Consider the following 16,534-nt stretch of genomic DNA (forward strand, 5'->3'; position numbering starts at 1 on the left):
AGCTGGATAGCAAGATCTGGTGTCGTTGAGCTCTCACTTCTATCTTCTGGAGAAGCGCCAGGAACGTTCGTAGAAGAGATACCTTGAACATGAGCTTCCACCAAACTTGCTGATGTATTGGTACGTACATTAACCCCCAACTTAACATGAACTTGCACCGAGCTTCCTGACGTACCGGCACCTACGTTAACCCCGGACTCAATCTCATCACCAGAGTTACCACAAGTTTGCCCACTATCATGGGTTGAGCAAGTGGCAGGTTCGTTGTGATGGGGGGACATACACGATTGACGGTGTAGACTCTATTTCCTCCTGCAGTTCGTCACGCAACACTGCAATGGTGGCTCGAGCTTCTCTTAGCGCTTTCTTACGCACATACCCTTCTTTTCCTTCACTTCACCCTTCACCCTTCACTTTCCTCTTTCACCGGCATTGCAGATCAAAGTGTTGGACTTTTTGGAACGTGTGTCAACGAAGCTGGATGACCAGATGAAGATTCTGAAGCATTTGCGCACGGATCCTACTTCATCAGTTTCTGGGGATACTGAGGCTTTAATTGCGCGTCTTCCTGTGACCTCTCAAACAGCACTTCAGGAGCTGGAGCGTTTGCTGGAGTGCTCCCAGAAAAAAACTGCGCTGGTAACTTATATATACCGTGCATGCTGGCTTGCTATAAACTTTGCACTTGGGGGTGCATACAGTTTACAGAAGTGTGATGAAAAGACATGTTGCGTTCTTTCTCACAATGACTAACCCAGCCAGTCAGACCCTGAAGTTTTCACGCTTTCCTAATTTATGTATTTTCAAACTCAGTGGGTAAAAATCTGGCAAATCACTGGATGCGAACAATTCATGAAAATTCAGATGGAAAAATTATGATCACACTTAATTCAAGAAGAAATCAGGATCTATGGTAGAAGTAATGTTTACCATAAGGAGCTTTAAAAGTACCAGAAGTTGAGGTAAACTGCATATTTTGTGGATTAGTATGTTGTAGACTTGAGGCACCATACTTGGGTGCGGTCTTATGGCCAGTAAGCGGTCGTATGGCAGCTGCCCGCGAGTGAGTACCTTAGCTTACTGAACTGCTTCTGTTCATGGCACAAAAGCTTTATTTCGTTGTACATTGTGATGCTCGTATTGGTAACTTTCTCATTGCAGCAGATGAGGCAAAGCCCACACCAAAAACGTGGAGGCACCGTCATGGGTTCAGCTTGTGCCAGAAGACTGCAGAACACGCAAATCTTGTATTTCAGTTCTCCCAGTTACCCTGACGGCCTTAGGGGAATGTATGTTGAACAGAACCGTTCATCAGCTCACAGAATCTGTTCAACTACTGTTCCCATAAAGCTGCCAGGGTGGCTGGGAGAATTTAAATGCAAAATTTGCGTGCTCTGTAGGCTTCCAGTACAGGTTCGACATCAGCAGTGGAATGTTGCAAAGTAACACATGGGAGATATTACGAATGCAACATGTATAAAATGTTCAGTGTGGATGACGATGCAACATTGCAAAATGAATGTTGTTACAACATTGCATTTACAAAAATTGCCGTTGACATAATGTTACACACAATTTTGCAGCAACGTTAAAATGGCGGACATTATCAACATTCAGGCAACTTTGTTCTGACATTTGGTGCTACCTGGGTTGTTACTCCGTTATCACTGTGTCATACACTTCAGTTTGTTCTCCACCTTATCATGAGGACCTTTCAATGCTTGATCCCAAATTTTGCGTGTTACAGTGTCTTCCCGACACCATCAAGAAGGAGGAGGAACCAGAGACACGGAGGAGATTGGGACGGACACAACAATTCTCAAACACAGCAAAGATTTTATTGACAACAACTCACTATATATTCAAAAACCTCCGAAGGGGAGGGAAAGCCCATGAGCCGCTGCTTCGCCATATTGCTCTTCTGAACCTCTGCAAGATTGGTTTCGCCATCGCCCGGTTGGAAGCGGACATTTGTGTATTGAAGTTTGCCCTTCGTCGCAAGATTCTACCGCCCGTGCCTTTGGTAGGTTCCTCTACTACCAACCTGCCTTGGAATCATGCCCGCCGTGTTCTGTCCTCCCACAAATCTTCGTTAGTTGCCTACACCGGTGACCTGTATGCCATTTCCAGGATACTGTGGACCCAGGTCTTTGGTAACCTGTTTCGTTCTCATCATCTTTACCGTCAGTGGCTTTTCTTCAAGAATAGATACTTTGCTAAGTTTTGGTTTCCCAAGAAGAATTTGTACCGCTAGCTACTCCTACTAGTACCGCTAGTACCGCCAGCTACTCCTACTGATAATCCCACCGCTGTAGCCACCTTTGTTAACCCTTCCAATGCTGTTCTTTCTGCTTCAACATCTCAATTGTTATCTTTGGCGCCGAAATTTTGTCTCCCTGTGAAACCGACCAGGTTTGATCTATCGGCTATCCTTGCTGGCGTTGCCTCAAACATTGATGATGCTGTTTGAATTTGTTTGTCGAAAGATGTATCTCCCGTATACCTGCTAATGCTCTCTCGAGGAGAAAGCAACCTGTTGCAACCAAGCTTTCGAATGTTGCCGATGAGCTTCAGCGCTCTAGTCTTCAGCTATTAGAGACTAACAAATCTGGCAAATTTGCTGTTCTCCCCTCTACCACATTTCGTTCCAAAGTCAATCTAGCTCTTGATTCCCTCTTCAAGCCTTTTGTCGGCTCTCTAAAGAAAGCTAAATCGTTAATTGTTACTACCTTGTCAGCTAACAACCATCCTTTGTTTAACGCTGTCAACAAATGTCGTATTGACTCTCTCTCGGTAAAATTCCTACTGAAGGAACACAAGCCCGACATGCCTCTTCGTGTTGTGATCAGCGAACGTGGATCTTGGCAGAGGATTGTTTCTGATTTTCTCCTGCGTGTTCTTAAGACGTTGCCGCTATCTGGTTCTCTTTCCATTAGGAATTCTGAGGAGTTTGTTGACTCCATAAAACATTTTCATGGTGTTAGTGTTAACACACTTTCACTTGACATCAAAGATCTTTATTATTCCATGAATATAGCCCTGTTGCTTGACCGGGTATCCAACCTTCTCAACAACCACTTGGTAGTTTTCCAGAATACAGCCGGCATGTCTGTTGCGCACTTCATGACAATTCTTGAAACTTACCTAAAATCTTCTGTCATCTTGTGGGAGAATAAGCCGTTAACTCAAGCCAATGGTATTTGCATTGGTTCCTCTGTTGCTCCCGTCCTTGCGGAAATTTTTCTTAATACTCTGGATTGCGCTATTCAATCCCTCATTTCCCGCACTCCCGATGGTATTCTGTTCATCCGTAGGTATCTTGACGACCATTGTTGTAATTTTCTCCATTCCCTCTGTCTCCCCGGATATGTTGGTAGATTCCCTCACCTCCCTGGCCCCCGAACTCAATTTCGCTGTTGAATTTTCTTCGAGTAGCCATACCCTTAAGTTCCTTGATTTAACGTTAGTCACTGAGTCTGGCCTTTGTTGGTATTATGGCAAATATAATGCTAAACCTCTCCTACCGCGATCCAGTTTCCACTCGAAGATAGCCAAGTCTGGCATTGTTTCATCCTTGGTTAGAGCCTCCGTGTCAAAAACGTGCTCGCATTTTATCAATTTCAGTTTGTCCCGCCAATGCGGTAGGTTACTGTCAGCTGGCTATGATCGTCGTCTTATCGCTTCCAGGGCCCTTTTATTTTTACGTAAGTTGTACTCCGCTCAACCGACCTTGCCCGATCTTTCCCGGAACTCAAAAAAGATGGTGGCCATCCCGTTCCACCACTCGGTTTCCCACAATATTTTAGCTGTTGCTAAGAATTTTGGCATTAAGATTGGTTTTTCAAATGTCTGCAAATTGAGCAAGCTTTGCCCCTTCTCCTCTGTGAACCGTGGTTGTAATGTCACCCACCGTAATCAGTTTGTTTCCTGTAACCACTCAGTGGTCTATTGTATACCTCTTGCTTGTGGCATGTGCTATGTGGGTCAAACATGACGCTGTCTGAATGACCGTCTTAGGGAACATGCCCTTAGCACAGAAAGGACCCACGTGTCAAGCGAATTAGTTCATATAATTATAATTTTTATAATTGGGTGTTTACGTCGCGAGACAACTGAGAGAATTAGTTCAACATGTCCGGGAATGTAACAACTGTGTAGCCTCGCGGAAACCTCTGTTTTGCGTAAGGAAAAAGTGACCTGGCGAAGAATGCTTTGTGAATCTGTAGAGATAGCCACAAGAGGCAATTGTGTTAGTCAACCCTCTCTCATTCCTCTCCCTCCCCATCGGATGTTTTTGAATATATAGTGGGTTGTTGTCAATAAAATCTTTGCTATGTTTGAGAATTGTGTCCGTCCCAATCTCCTCCGTGTATCTGGTTCCTCCTTCTTCAAGTATGCACCAGCTTGTCAGCGTCCTCTCTCTTTTATCAACCATCAAGAAGGCTTGTCGGCTACCAACGCCCTCCCCTAAAAAATGAAAATAAACAAACAAGCAAGCGGAAGAGTGCTTATTTTCAGAACATCTATATAGGTGGCAGCAGAATCACGTTCAACACAAAACGTGATTGGTAAAGCAACAGCTCCTAGATAGCGTCGGGCTGCGCGCTTACGTCACCTAGAGTCACTAAATAGCTTCGCTCAGAGTATTGCATTCCTTTTCCCCGGCAACATGCCGACAGCCGTCTGGCAACGTTGAGAGCGCCGCCCTCCAATTGGACAAAATCTGCATGTCGGCGGCATTTTGTTGACGTGCCAGTGGAACCGCTGTTTCTTGCTATTTCGCTAGCCTGTTTCAACGTGCGTCGCGTTTCCTGTTTCAATACAGTTTCTAGAACCGTCAAGCGAACGCAAGCAGCATGAGTGGCTGCTGCGCGCTTGGTTGCAGAAGCCGTACGGAGCACGGGAAACGACTATTTCGCTTCCCGACGGGAGACCGAAATGCTGACCGTCGTGCCCGCTGGCTTCACGTTGTACGAAGGAAAAACTTCACCCCCAGTTCTTCGCCACGGCTGTGTGAGGTAAGTATGAACGCTTGAGTTAGCACAACTTAGCACAACTTTCGGCGGTACAAATGCATTACCGATAGATGAATACCTTGCGCTGAGACAAAAATATCAAGATCTGTATCATGTTTCACGCACGTTGTGTGTAACATTTGGCCGAACATTCCAATCCAGGACCACTTTGAAGCCAACCAATTTGAATGCGGCAGAGCTGACAACCGGCGGCTGTTGAAGCCTTACGCTATCCCTACCATATGGAAAGCAGAGGAGACTAATCCTAAGAGGTTATCCTCTAAGGTCCCTGACACTAGTCCGTGCTGCCCTTCTCGTGATGGAGCAGCTGCAGAAGACACAGAGAACCCATGTGGTAGGTAACCGATACGTTAGACATTGGAACTTATCATTGCTTACGTTAGTTATTTCGAAGTAGAGTTAGGCTTTTGTTAGACTAGCTTAGACTTAGTTATACTCTTGGAGTTATTGTTTCCCATCCCTCATATAATAAGTAGAATTGGAGGAATGCGGTTGACCACGAAAAATGAACATTTCAGTAAGAATCACAAGTGGAGACAGTGCTTCTACAGGGAAAATATCAAGGGGAGACTTTGTTGAAAACTGAGGGGGGGGGGGGGGGTATTCGACGTTTCAACAACGCACTGTCTTCAACAGGACTATGCATATATACAGAGCATAATTATATATATATATGCATGTTTTTAGCTGCCCAGCGTGCTGGAGTCTTGGGTGGTGCTCCTGATCATGACAGCCCTTTGGACCAACACATCTATTTTCCCCACGTAACCACTAACCTCCTTATCTTTCGCAATGCTTGCGAATTCTTGCCTGTTGTCCCGTTTCGTCCACGTGTTCGTGAACCTTCCATTTTTCTGCAACCGGTCTGTAGCCTAGATCACTACGTTCACATAATCCCCTCCACACTCTAACAAAGCAGCCATTCACTCCCGCCGTAAAAACCCGTACGGACCTTTCTTCCCTCCGGGTTGTTGACCCACAATTCGCATGAACCTTTAAACACGTCACACCTAACCCTTTAAATACCATGCCAATGATGAGGACGGTGCCCAGAAGAAGAACAGTCTCTGTTCGAAATATCGGCGGCTTCTGTCCTGAGGCAACTCCCTTTCTACATCTCTACCGGTTCGCTGGATTTCTACCCATCTACATCTATAGTGAGTACGGTAAGTGGACTGTGACCGATTGAACTGTGGATTTATATTGTGAAGACTATGACAAGTGCGGTTTACTTTACAGACAAGATAGATGTGGGAAGCATCACAGTGGACGGCACGCTTCCAACCCTCCACAGTGAGAACGGTGAGTGTAACTACCTTTAGTGTCATGACTTAACTTCATGTTTACATTGACAACATTGCGACAATTGCATTTCATTTTACAGGTAACGAAGAGATGGAGGATAACGAGGAGATGGAGAACACAGGAGGATATCACAGTCAACTGCACGCTTTCGGCCATACACAGTGAGGACGGTGAGCATGACTACCTTTAGTCAGGGATGGGCAGTATTTGAGAGAGAGAGAGAGAGAGAGATTTATTTTATTGATCCATCAGTGTGTACAAGTTATTTGGTAGGACCGCTAGGCGAACCTGTATTGCGGTCCCGCAAATCTGATGTAATGCTAAATGTGCATACAAATTAAATATATAGATGAGCAAAACAAAAGTAACAACATTGTAAGTACAGTCCTACATGAAGAAACAGTGTCAGTCACAACAAAAATATGTTAGCTCACATCTTGCTTGAGAGCATATTTCTAAAAATATGAAGGCTAGTCGCTTTTTTAACCTCAGATGCAAGTTCATTCCAATTTTTGCCTGCGAAATATCTAAATGAATGTAAACCATAATTAGAACGTGGACGAGGAAGTTGAATACAATAATCGTTATTCCTTAACGTATATGGGCCTGTGCAATAACTAATAGAGATTAATGAGGATTTAACCATGTTATGAAGAAGTTTATACATCAAGAGAAGACACTTGTACTCGAGTAATGAGAAAACATCTTTAACATTAAGAAATTGAAAGGCGAAGGTAATTGAGTCAAATGGTGAAAGACCCATTATAATTCTCAAAGCTTTTTTCTGAAGCAGATACAGCGGCGTAAGATTTGATTTGTATGTAATACCATATGCTTCGATACAATAAGAGATATGACTATGGATAAGAGCGAAATAAACATTTAACGATACACTGATAGGAACTAAATATTTTAGGCGGGACAACGCAAACAACCCTTGTGAGATTTTTTTTCGAACGAAATTTATATGAGGTTGAAATGTTAAACACGGGTCTAGATATAACCCTAAGAATTTTACTGTATCTACTGCTTGTAGCCGAGTGCCACAGTACCAAATGTCAAGATTTTGATGAGCAATCCTCCTCTGCCTGGGGTGAAAGACCATATAACACGACTTTTTTAAATTAACTTTCAGCTTATTTGTCGCCATCCATAGGGAAAGCCTGTTAAGAACTAGGTTTGCCTTTTCAAAAATTTCATTTATTGACATGCCATCAACAAATATGTTTGTGTCGTCCGCATATAATATGGTAGTGGTTGAAAGTACCTCAACGAGATCGTTGACATACACTAGGAACAAGAATGGGCCCAGAATAGAGCCTTGTGGTACGCCACACGTAACATTTTTTGAAGATGAGTAATCATTATCAATTATGACATACTGTTTTCTACCCGTTAAATAATTTCGCAAAAAGTCGAGCGGAGGACCACGAATTCCATAGCACTCAAGCTTCTTTAATAAAATTGTATGATCAATTAGGTCGAATGCTTTTGTTAGATCGATGAAGATACCCAGGGTTAGAATTTTGTTATCAATGTTTTGTTTCAGGTATTCAACTATATCCACCAAAGCAATTTCTGTAGACTTTTAAATACATTGTAATTAAAATACTATTTAAAATATAAATATGTGTATTCAGATTTTTGTATTTAAATACAGACTTGAAAAATGTATTTCTAATTATATTTAAATACATTTTTTTGGGTATTTATCCTCGTAAATACTTCATAAATGCTCCTAAATATACACTCTAAGAAGAAAAAGAAGGTAGAATTTCTTACCCAAGCTGGTAGAACGACAGTTCCTAGTCTGCAGTTATACCCAAAAGGTAAAACTGGTGGGAGTAGAAATGTGGTTGTAATACAGCTCTACCGAAATACCTTAAAGTTAGTTCATACCTTAAAGTTGCCCTGCATTTGACCTTTCGAGAAGATGGGAGAGTTTGGGGCGCAGTTATGCCGTGTTTGTACTAGCACTCCCATGCGCGAAACCGTTTTAGATGGCAAGTTTTTCACTGTTGTTGCGGACAACGGTCGCGATTACCCAATTACCTTGTTGTACGAAGCATCTTCATCAAATTTAATACGAGCACTTGTCCATCGGCACTGCGTGGATGCTGTTCTCCTTTGCGAATCTGATTGTTCGGCCGAACAGAAGATTCTTAAAAGATGCAGTCTTCGAGAAACTTGTAATATTAAAATCGCCACGATAATCTTAACAAATGAATGCTATTGTTCGTTGCTGATTTGTTATGATCATTGTTATTTCTGTAGTTTCAGATGACATTTTCCTTGCACTATTTATGGTAGTAGTTACGATATTTAAATACTGTATTTATATTTTGTATTTAAATATTCATGTCGAAAAGTATTTATGAAGAGTATTTAAATACCCCTTTCATCAAAGTATTTTGTATTTATATTTAAATACTCAAACAATGTATTTATGCCCATCACTGCTTTTAGTGTTGCGACTCAGCTATAGGCTTGCATTGAGAAGATTACGACAAGTGCGTTTTATTTTACAGGTAATGAAGAGGTGGAGGACACCACAGTGAATAGCACACTTTCAACCACGCACAGCGAGGACGGTGAGCACGACTACCTTTACTGTTGTGACTCAACAATAGGTTTACATTGAAGACACTACGACTGTGTTTCATTTTACAGAACATGGAGAGTCCAGCTTGGACATCACAATGGACAGCACACTGTCAACCATTCCGAGCAGCCTAGATGAGGGCAAGTAATTCTCCTCTTGACCTCATCAAAATTAATCAGTCTTCCTCACAGAAAACTGTGTTCTATATTTCAGATCATTCTTCTGCAGCTTTGACTTTGGTTGAAATGCAGTTGACTTCCCCACCTCAGCATACTCTGCTTGCCAGTGAAAGTACTGCCTTCAACACAAATATTCAGCCTGAGAGAAGTACACCAAGTAGGACATCGTCAGAAGTGATGAAGAAAAGGCGGATAAGTCGAACACCCCAACAACAAATAGAAGAACTCCGCCGCAAGCTCAATCTTGCCTACAAAAAAATACGTAAACTTGAAAAGAAAGTGCAAGCGTTGGAGAGTAAGTGCCCTCTTTTTCTTAGTTCTTGTGACAAAGATTTACAGAGCATAGGTTTCGATTTCATTGACATTGGTCCTTTACTTTAATTGTGTATCTTAAGTGTGTTGCTATAACTGTCATATGATCGTTATTTCCAGGTGATTCCAGGGGACACCTGTCCAGGGACCAGCTGGTGTGCATACAAAACACAGATATACGAGGCGACAGGTGGTCAGAAGAAACGATAAAAAAGGCCCTCCAGATTCGACTGAGCTGTGGACGTGGCGGCTACGCCTTCCTAAGGGACTCCAAGTCTTTGCCACTTCCGTGTGAACGTGTGCTTCCCAAACGAATTGAAGGCATCAAGTTTGCACCTGGTGCGTAACATTTCTGTTCTTGTTGCCATAATTTGGTCATTGTTATTACGAAGCATGCAAGTAACTGCGGCATTCCTTGACGTTTTTGTTGCAGGAATACTCGAGGAGCTGCTTCCTGCACTTGAATGCAAGGTTAAGACCATGGCACCTTCTGAAAGACATGCTGTCCTCTTAGTTGACGAGATGCAGCTGACTCCGGGACTGGACTACGACTCGTCTACAAAAACTGCCATCGGGTACTCCAGCATCCGTTTGTCAGAAAAGTCTTCTGGTGGCAGCAATACTGCTGACACCCATGCCATCCATGGAATGGTCTTGATGCTAGCAGGGCTATCGTCAAGATGGAAGCAGACAGTGGGGTACCATTTTACTGGTATGTGGTAAGAGTAGGAGCAGCAAATGTTCGTAGCCGATATTATCGATGTTATCCCTTTTCTGCATCAAATATCAAGAATTATCGACATTCAAATTTTGGATGATTCTGCACCTCTCTTGTAGAGTCAAATGCTGACATACTGCTATCATCATGTAATTTCAGGTGATTCTGTGTCTCCTGCCATGTTGAAGGAAGTGATCTTCACAACTATCACCAAGTGTGAAGCGATAGGTTTGACTGTGGATGCCATCATTTCCGACATGGGCCCATGCAACAAGGGCTTGTGGAGAATGTGTGGGATTACAGCGTCGCGCTCTGGGGAACCTACAGTGTCCTGCATTCATCCCTGTGCTGACAACTCAAACAGGCAGCTGTATTTCATCGCTGACGCTCCACACATTTTGAAGAACATCCGAGGCCACCTTGTTCGGGGGCAGTGCTTCTACTTGCCAGAAGACGTTGTTGCTCTTCACAAGCTTCCAACTAATGAGGTAGAGCCGAACAGTGTTCCCGAATATTTTGTCACAGGTTTGCGTGAAAAGCTTAATTTTTTTACAGGTGTCTGTGTCCTACATAAAGGATCTCGTCAAGGAAGATTCAAGGCATGACTTGAAACTGGCCCCACACTTGAAGGAGAAGCACTTGGACGCCAGCCATTATGACAAAATGAGTGTCTCTTCTGCAGTTGCTGTATTGAATCTTGCTGTTGCTGCTGGGATTAAGTACCTCGTCGACGCAAAGAAGTTGCCTGAAACAGCGCTGACAACTGCGTTGTTCCTGCAGCAAATTCATCGCTGGTTCATACTTATATCCTCTCGGAGCTTCAATGTGGCAATGAACAAAGCGAAGGAAAACAAACATGAAGAGGCAGTCACCTTTTTGCAAGACTTCATGTGCTTGTTCCAGAAAATGATCATCAAAAAGCAAGGACAAGCCGCTGCGTTTAAACCTGTCCAAGCTGGCGTAATTATCACGACCGCGAGTGCTTTGCACATCCAGAACAAGCTGCTGGAGGAGTACAAATTCCGGTTCGTGCTTCTGAGTCGCCTGAGCCAGGACGCACTTGAAAGCTTGTTCTCCACTGTTCGTCGGAAGCATCCCATTCCGAGGCCCCTTGAGTTCAAGTCCACACTCCGCCTAATCACCCTCTCCCAGTTCTTCAGCCCAAGTCGGCAAAGTGGTTATGAGCATGATGACAGCGCTGACCTGCTTGAGTTTATTGCTTCAAAGCCACGTACTACGTCAGCTACTGAGGATGACTTGCCAGCTGATGACATGGAAGTGGAAGACATTGACAGCGTCGAGCAGGAGTCTCTATGCTATCTGGCCGGCTACAGCAGCAGGGCGGTAATGAGGAAGTACACCCTATGTGAGACATGCACACACTTTCTGAGAGGCGACCCTGAGGACAATCATGGCGCGCTGCTGGCATTGAAGTCATACCGCTCTTCTGGAGAAAATCCACTAATGACACCGTCAAAAGATGTATTTAAGCTGTTGACATATGGCGAGCAGTTATTCCGCAAATATGAGAACCGCCTGACAGCACTTTCTGTGGGAGCACTTCGTGACAGTGTCCTCAGTGCTGGCATTGCTGCAAGCTTCCCACAATGTCATGACATTGCCACAAAGCTCCTTGATCACTATCTTCTGATGCGACTGCGTTTCTACTTGCGGAAAATAAATGCCAAGATAGAAGACAGGCAGAAGTCATCAAAGTGCGGCAGCAGAAGTGTTGCTATGAGGGTGCTTGTCGAGAACGTAATGTGAGGGCACTGGCAGAAGAAGATTTACAGAAGAAGGAAAAGCACAGTAAAACGGCCCTTTTCAGGGCCAACCAATTGTTTGGCAAAGGCCTTGCACCTGCGTTGTGGAAACCCGCCTTCAATAAAAGAGATGAAACCTTGTTGTCATACTAAGTGCCTCAGCCTTAGGGCGAGAACCGCCAATATTTCTATCTAAATGAAATATTGGCAGCTCTTGTGTTGAGGCATTTCCCCTAATTCTCCCTTATTGGTTCGCTGGATTTCTACCTGTCCAATTTGTTATGCTGTAACCTGCTAGTTGCAGAAGTGCTGATTGGTAGCTATAATCACACAATAACAGTGCTGCAATTAACCTCGTGCATTACTGTGTATTGAGGGCAAAATAAGGCACTAATATGCATGCATTAATCTAACTACTGGAGCACCTTAATAGCACCTTAATGGGACCTTTTGGTGGTGTGCCTTTTGGTTTCATGATTCTTCCGCATATAATTCAGCAGTACATTAAAACAACCTGCTTGTTGCTGTTCGTGTGAGAGTAGTTGTAATGGACGGGTACGATGCTCACTAGCCATCTACGCACCCATAATGTAAAATACTTTACTGCTCCAGCTCACGTAATATAAACTAAATGCTTCATCACATGGACAGGCGGGATAATCACACGTGCCGAAACCATCATTTGTTTTATATACGTCGAAGCAGTTCAGTATTTTACATTATGTCCATATCACGGCTTTTAGAGTACTTCTTCACATCTACACAGCATTCGCGTGCGGTTTCATACCCCCCCCCCCCCCCGCCGCTGTGAGGATACGGTAAGGGAAGACGAAAAATTCGATTCAAATTCCACCTCATATTGCCGTGAACAGCAAACAAACCCTGTGATGTGAGCCCAATGCAATTCACACAAGGGCTTATGACCCAGCGCCAGCAACTTGTGCCGCTCAGACAAAACTACCGTATGCTGCTGCAAACTTCTTTCACATCGCGAATTGCAGCAACGTTGACCGAACAGCACGTGCGATTACGTTTCGAGTGCCCTGATCCACTGTGGTAAAGCGAGAGGCAGAATCGTGGTCGTATAGAGAAGAAATAGAGCCACTGAGAAGAAAGTGCGAACGTCTACAGACTGGATCCGTCATTAATATAGCAGACGAACTTAGCGTATCCAATATGGCGTCCCCACACGGCGCCCCCTGGCGTAGAACTTGCGGTTGTACATCAGTTGCAGTACTCTGAGCGAAGCTATTTAGTGACTCTAACGTCACCTATGGAGGCCTTTCCTATACTTTGCGATCTGCTTCGAGCTTTCTTCTCGTTCGCTCTTTCATTTACTTCATAGAAGTATCCACAATAGGCCTGTTGCGCTGGGCCAGGTGGCGCAGCAAACCTTGTGTGTCGGCGCCGCTAGTGGCGACCTTTTCAAACACGGCCGCTCCCTAGCAGACGACATTCAGTCTACGCTGGCTAACTTGGTGTGGCGTTATCGTTTATCATCTGTTTTCCGGATAGAAAAAAAGTCAAAAGGATCGACAAATTCTTTCTAAAAAAATCGCTGAAACATGTGTACAATGCGCGGCACGATGTACATATGCAGAACGCGTGTATGTCGCGAATGACGCTGTTTGTTAGGGTGTTTAGTGTGCTTCTCTCGTGCACTGGGGGTGCACCAGTAAAAGTATAAATTTCATTCTGAGAAAAATCAGGCTTAACAAGAACGTGGCAAAGATTAATTCGCAGGGTGCTCATCGAATTCCAATGGGGACTTAACAAAACGCTCGCCGTTATAATTGAAGATAGTTGAACAATATTAAAGGGCATGTCACACTGTAAAACAAAACACCGGACAACGACAAGACATCGACAAGACAGGCGCCGCGGACGCTGTCGGTGTTTCGCGTTTTGTCGGCGAGGATGTCACATTGGCGAGACAGCGCCACCAACATCACAACAAAACAAATGTTGTGGCAGTGTGACATGATTTCTCGACAAAAACATCAGCAAAACATGTTGTAAGACGTGTTTTTGCTGTTTTGGCGGCTGACCAAATTTCTACCGGCAAACATAATGGGAATTTGCGGATTTCTGGCAGTTTGGGTGTGCGTTGTCACCGACATCGGCATCGAAACACGTTTTTTATGTGAATGCATGCAAGGTTCCGCCATTTGTTGCTTGTTTGAAATGGAGTGGACACACGAAGTCGAACTGCAGCTGATCAAAGAAGTAGAGGAACGTCCCATCATATGGAATATTCGATTGCCGACGTATCACAGGCGTGATTTAAAGGACAAGACATTCTGCAGCATTGCGGAAAAACTTTTATGCACAGGTAAGCACCACCTGAATTAGCAGTTTCCCTCGGTAACGCATTGAAGCACATGATGTGAAATATTTGTTCTCGTGCGTGATGACAATATACATATTTGTACTTTCAAAATAGCGTGTATAATTGTATGAAGTTTGTGTCTCAGACATTCGCTCGGCAAGATTTCATGGCCTCACAAAATGCACAAAAAAACGATGTAAATACGACGACGTTAGTTTTGTCAGAGGACGACATGATATGCACATATATACCATTTCATTCCGAAGAACTCCGAATTTTCGCAGTTGAAGATTGTCTTCTAAAGTTCAATAATAAACCACAGCGAAATGTGTCTGTGTTTCAGGTCTTTTCCAAAAGCAAATAAATAACGCAGAGCCAACCAATTCGTGCCATTGTTTTTATTTTGACATTGGTCAACAATTAGAGCAGTATGTCCTTTTTTTTCAACAGCTGCTGTTGTCAAGGCCAAATGGACAAACCTAAGGTCCCAGTTTCAGCGAGAAGTGCGAAAGGTTGAAGGAAGCAAAAGATCTGGATGTGGCCCCGACGAAGTATATCGACCCAAGTGGGCGCACTTTGAAGCAATGCAGTTCCTGAGTTCGAGCTGCAAGCAAGTTCAAAGTACATGCAATTTAAATCTTGGCCAAGCATTTGAAGATTCTGAGCATGGCGTAAGCAGTTTTTTTAGTATCCAGAGCAAACTATCTCCATGAGCAACATGACAACTACATGATTGTGAGAATGGGTTACATCATTATCAACTTATCTGACGGAGGAGTCCTTTACATTATTTTAGCTACACACATGCAGCTGAACTCTACTAGTTAGCATGACTAACTCAGGATTGACGAAGTGTTATGATCCATTTTTTCCAACTTTTTCCACCATGGCCAACATCGTTCCAAGTTTGTCTGAGTTGGCAGACCCATAGTGCCACTTTCCAAATGCCACAGTGATGCCAGAAGTCATCTGCCACTGCTCGTCTCGTCGCACTATCTCCAGCTGGTCGAGGTTTGTGGTGGACGGCATCTGACCAATTTCAATGTTAGTCATAGTTGGTGGAAAAAGTTGGCCCATGTGAACTCCACCTAAGGCAGTAAAAAACTGTGTGTTGTGTGTGTCATAACTATAGGCCACAGATTTTTTTCTTTTACCTTGAATACTTAAAGAATCATTGTTTTTGTTTAATCAGATCCCTCCTTCCTCCTTTTTGCACTTTCAAAGTACAACGTAAGCGCAACTGTGCTAACAACATTCAATTTAATAGTTACAGGATTGTCGGAGTGAGACAGAAGTTTTTGACAGCAGCAGCAGCAGTAGCCCTGTAGCTGGTGGCACTATGGATAGCAGCCCTATAGGTGGTAGTCCAATTCTGGAAGACACCCCCACCCCCAGCAGGTCTGAAAAGAGAAAAGCAGACAAGCAACGAAGCGATGACAGGACGAAGCTATTGCGTGCTATAACTGAGAGGCTTCACAAGTCGCAAAGTGATGAATGCGAAATATATGGTGCCATGATAGCAAACATGATCAGGGAGGTCCCTGCAGGTGTGCAAAGACACATTGCAATGATTGTTGCACAGCAGGCTATCGTAAAATACACATTGTCATTGCAAACTGGGCAGGGAGACGTAATTCAGTTTGAAGACTTCCACACAGAATGATTTTAACACATACGCAATACTGTGTGCAATAACTAAATGTGATCATAATAGTGCAATAAATTTACCAGTTCATATCATTTTGTGCTGCCAACTGACTTGCCCTTCATTGTTGAAGTACTGCTTGAAGGTATCCCTCCCGGATTGCCTTTGCATCTGTCGTGCAGTTCATGCCTCCACCACTGTGAAAGTCATCAAGGGGATCTCCCTCGTTCCGCCACGATCCCTTGCGTAGTGTGCCTATAATTATGTTGTCAAATCAAGAACTGCTAACGTAGAGAAACACGATAGTTGGTAAGTCATACTTCAGGTTTTTTTTGAAGCAGAGAGACAAGGACGGAAGAAAGAGACAGGACGGCGGTGTAGTCACAACTAACAGAGTATTTGTATTCTTGAACCACTTAAATAGGTAATTTCCATGGCTTAGGTATATCACAAACACATGATCACTAGGAACATCAGGGCACGTGAAGACTAGGTTGAGAGAACACGCCGCTGCCCAAAAATGTAACACCCCCTCTGGTCACCTGCTGGTTCACTGCAAAAACTGCGGATGTGAACCACTATTTCGAAAAACCACAACAGCAGGTACCTTTCTAAACCAAGCGGATAGGGAGATCCTTGAAGCCT

General features: G+C 43.8%; 1 long non-coding RNA gene across 1 annotated transcript; it reads left to right on the forward strand.

The window, feature by feature from the left end:
- Positions 1-14,215: 14,215 nt before the first annotated feature.
- On the forward strand, positions 14,216-15,950 carry LOC135368575 (uncharacterized). The gene is made up of 3 exons (XR_010414823.1): positions 14,216-14,247; positions 14,695-14,915; positions 15,512-15,950. It is a non-coding gene; the product is annotated as an uncharacterized LOC135368575 (long non-coding RNA).
- Positions 15,951-16,534: the final 584 nt, after the last annotated feature.

Source organism: Ornithodoros turicata, chromosome 1, assembly GCF_037126465.1.
Source record: "Ornithodoros turicata isolate Travis chromosome 1, ASM3712646v1, whole genome shotgun sequence".
NCBI classification, from domain to species: domain Eukaryota; kingdom Metazoa; phylum Arthropoda; class Arachnida; order Ixodida; family Argasidae; genus Ornithodoros; species Ornithodoros turicata.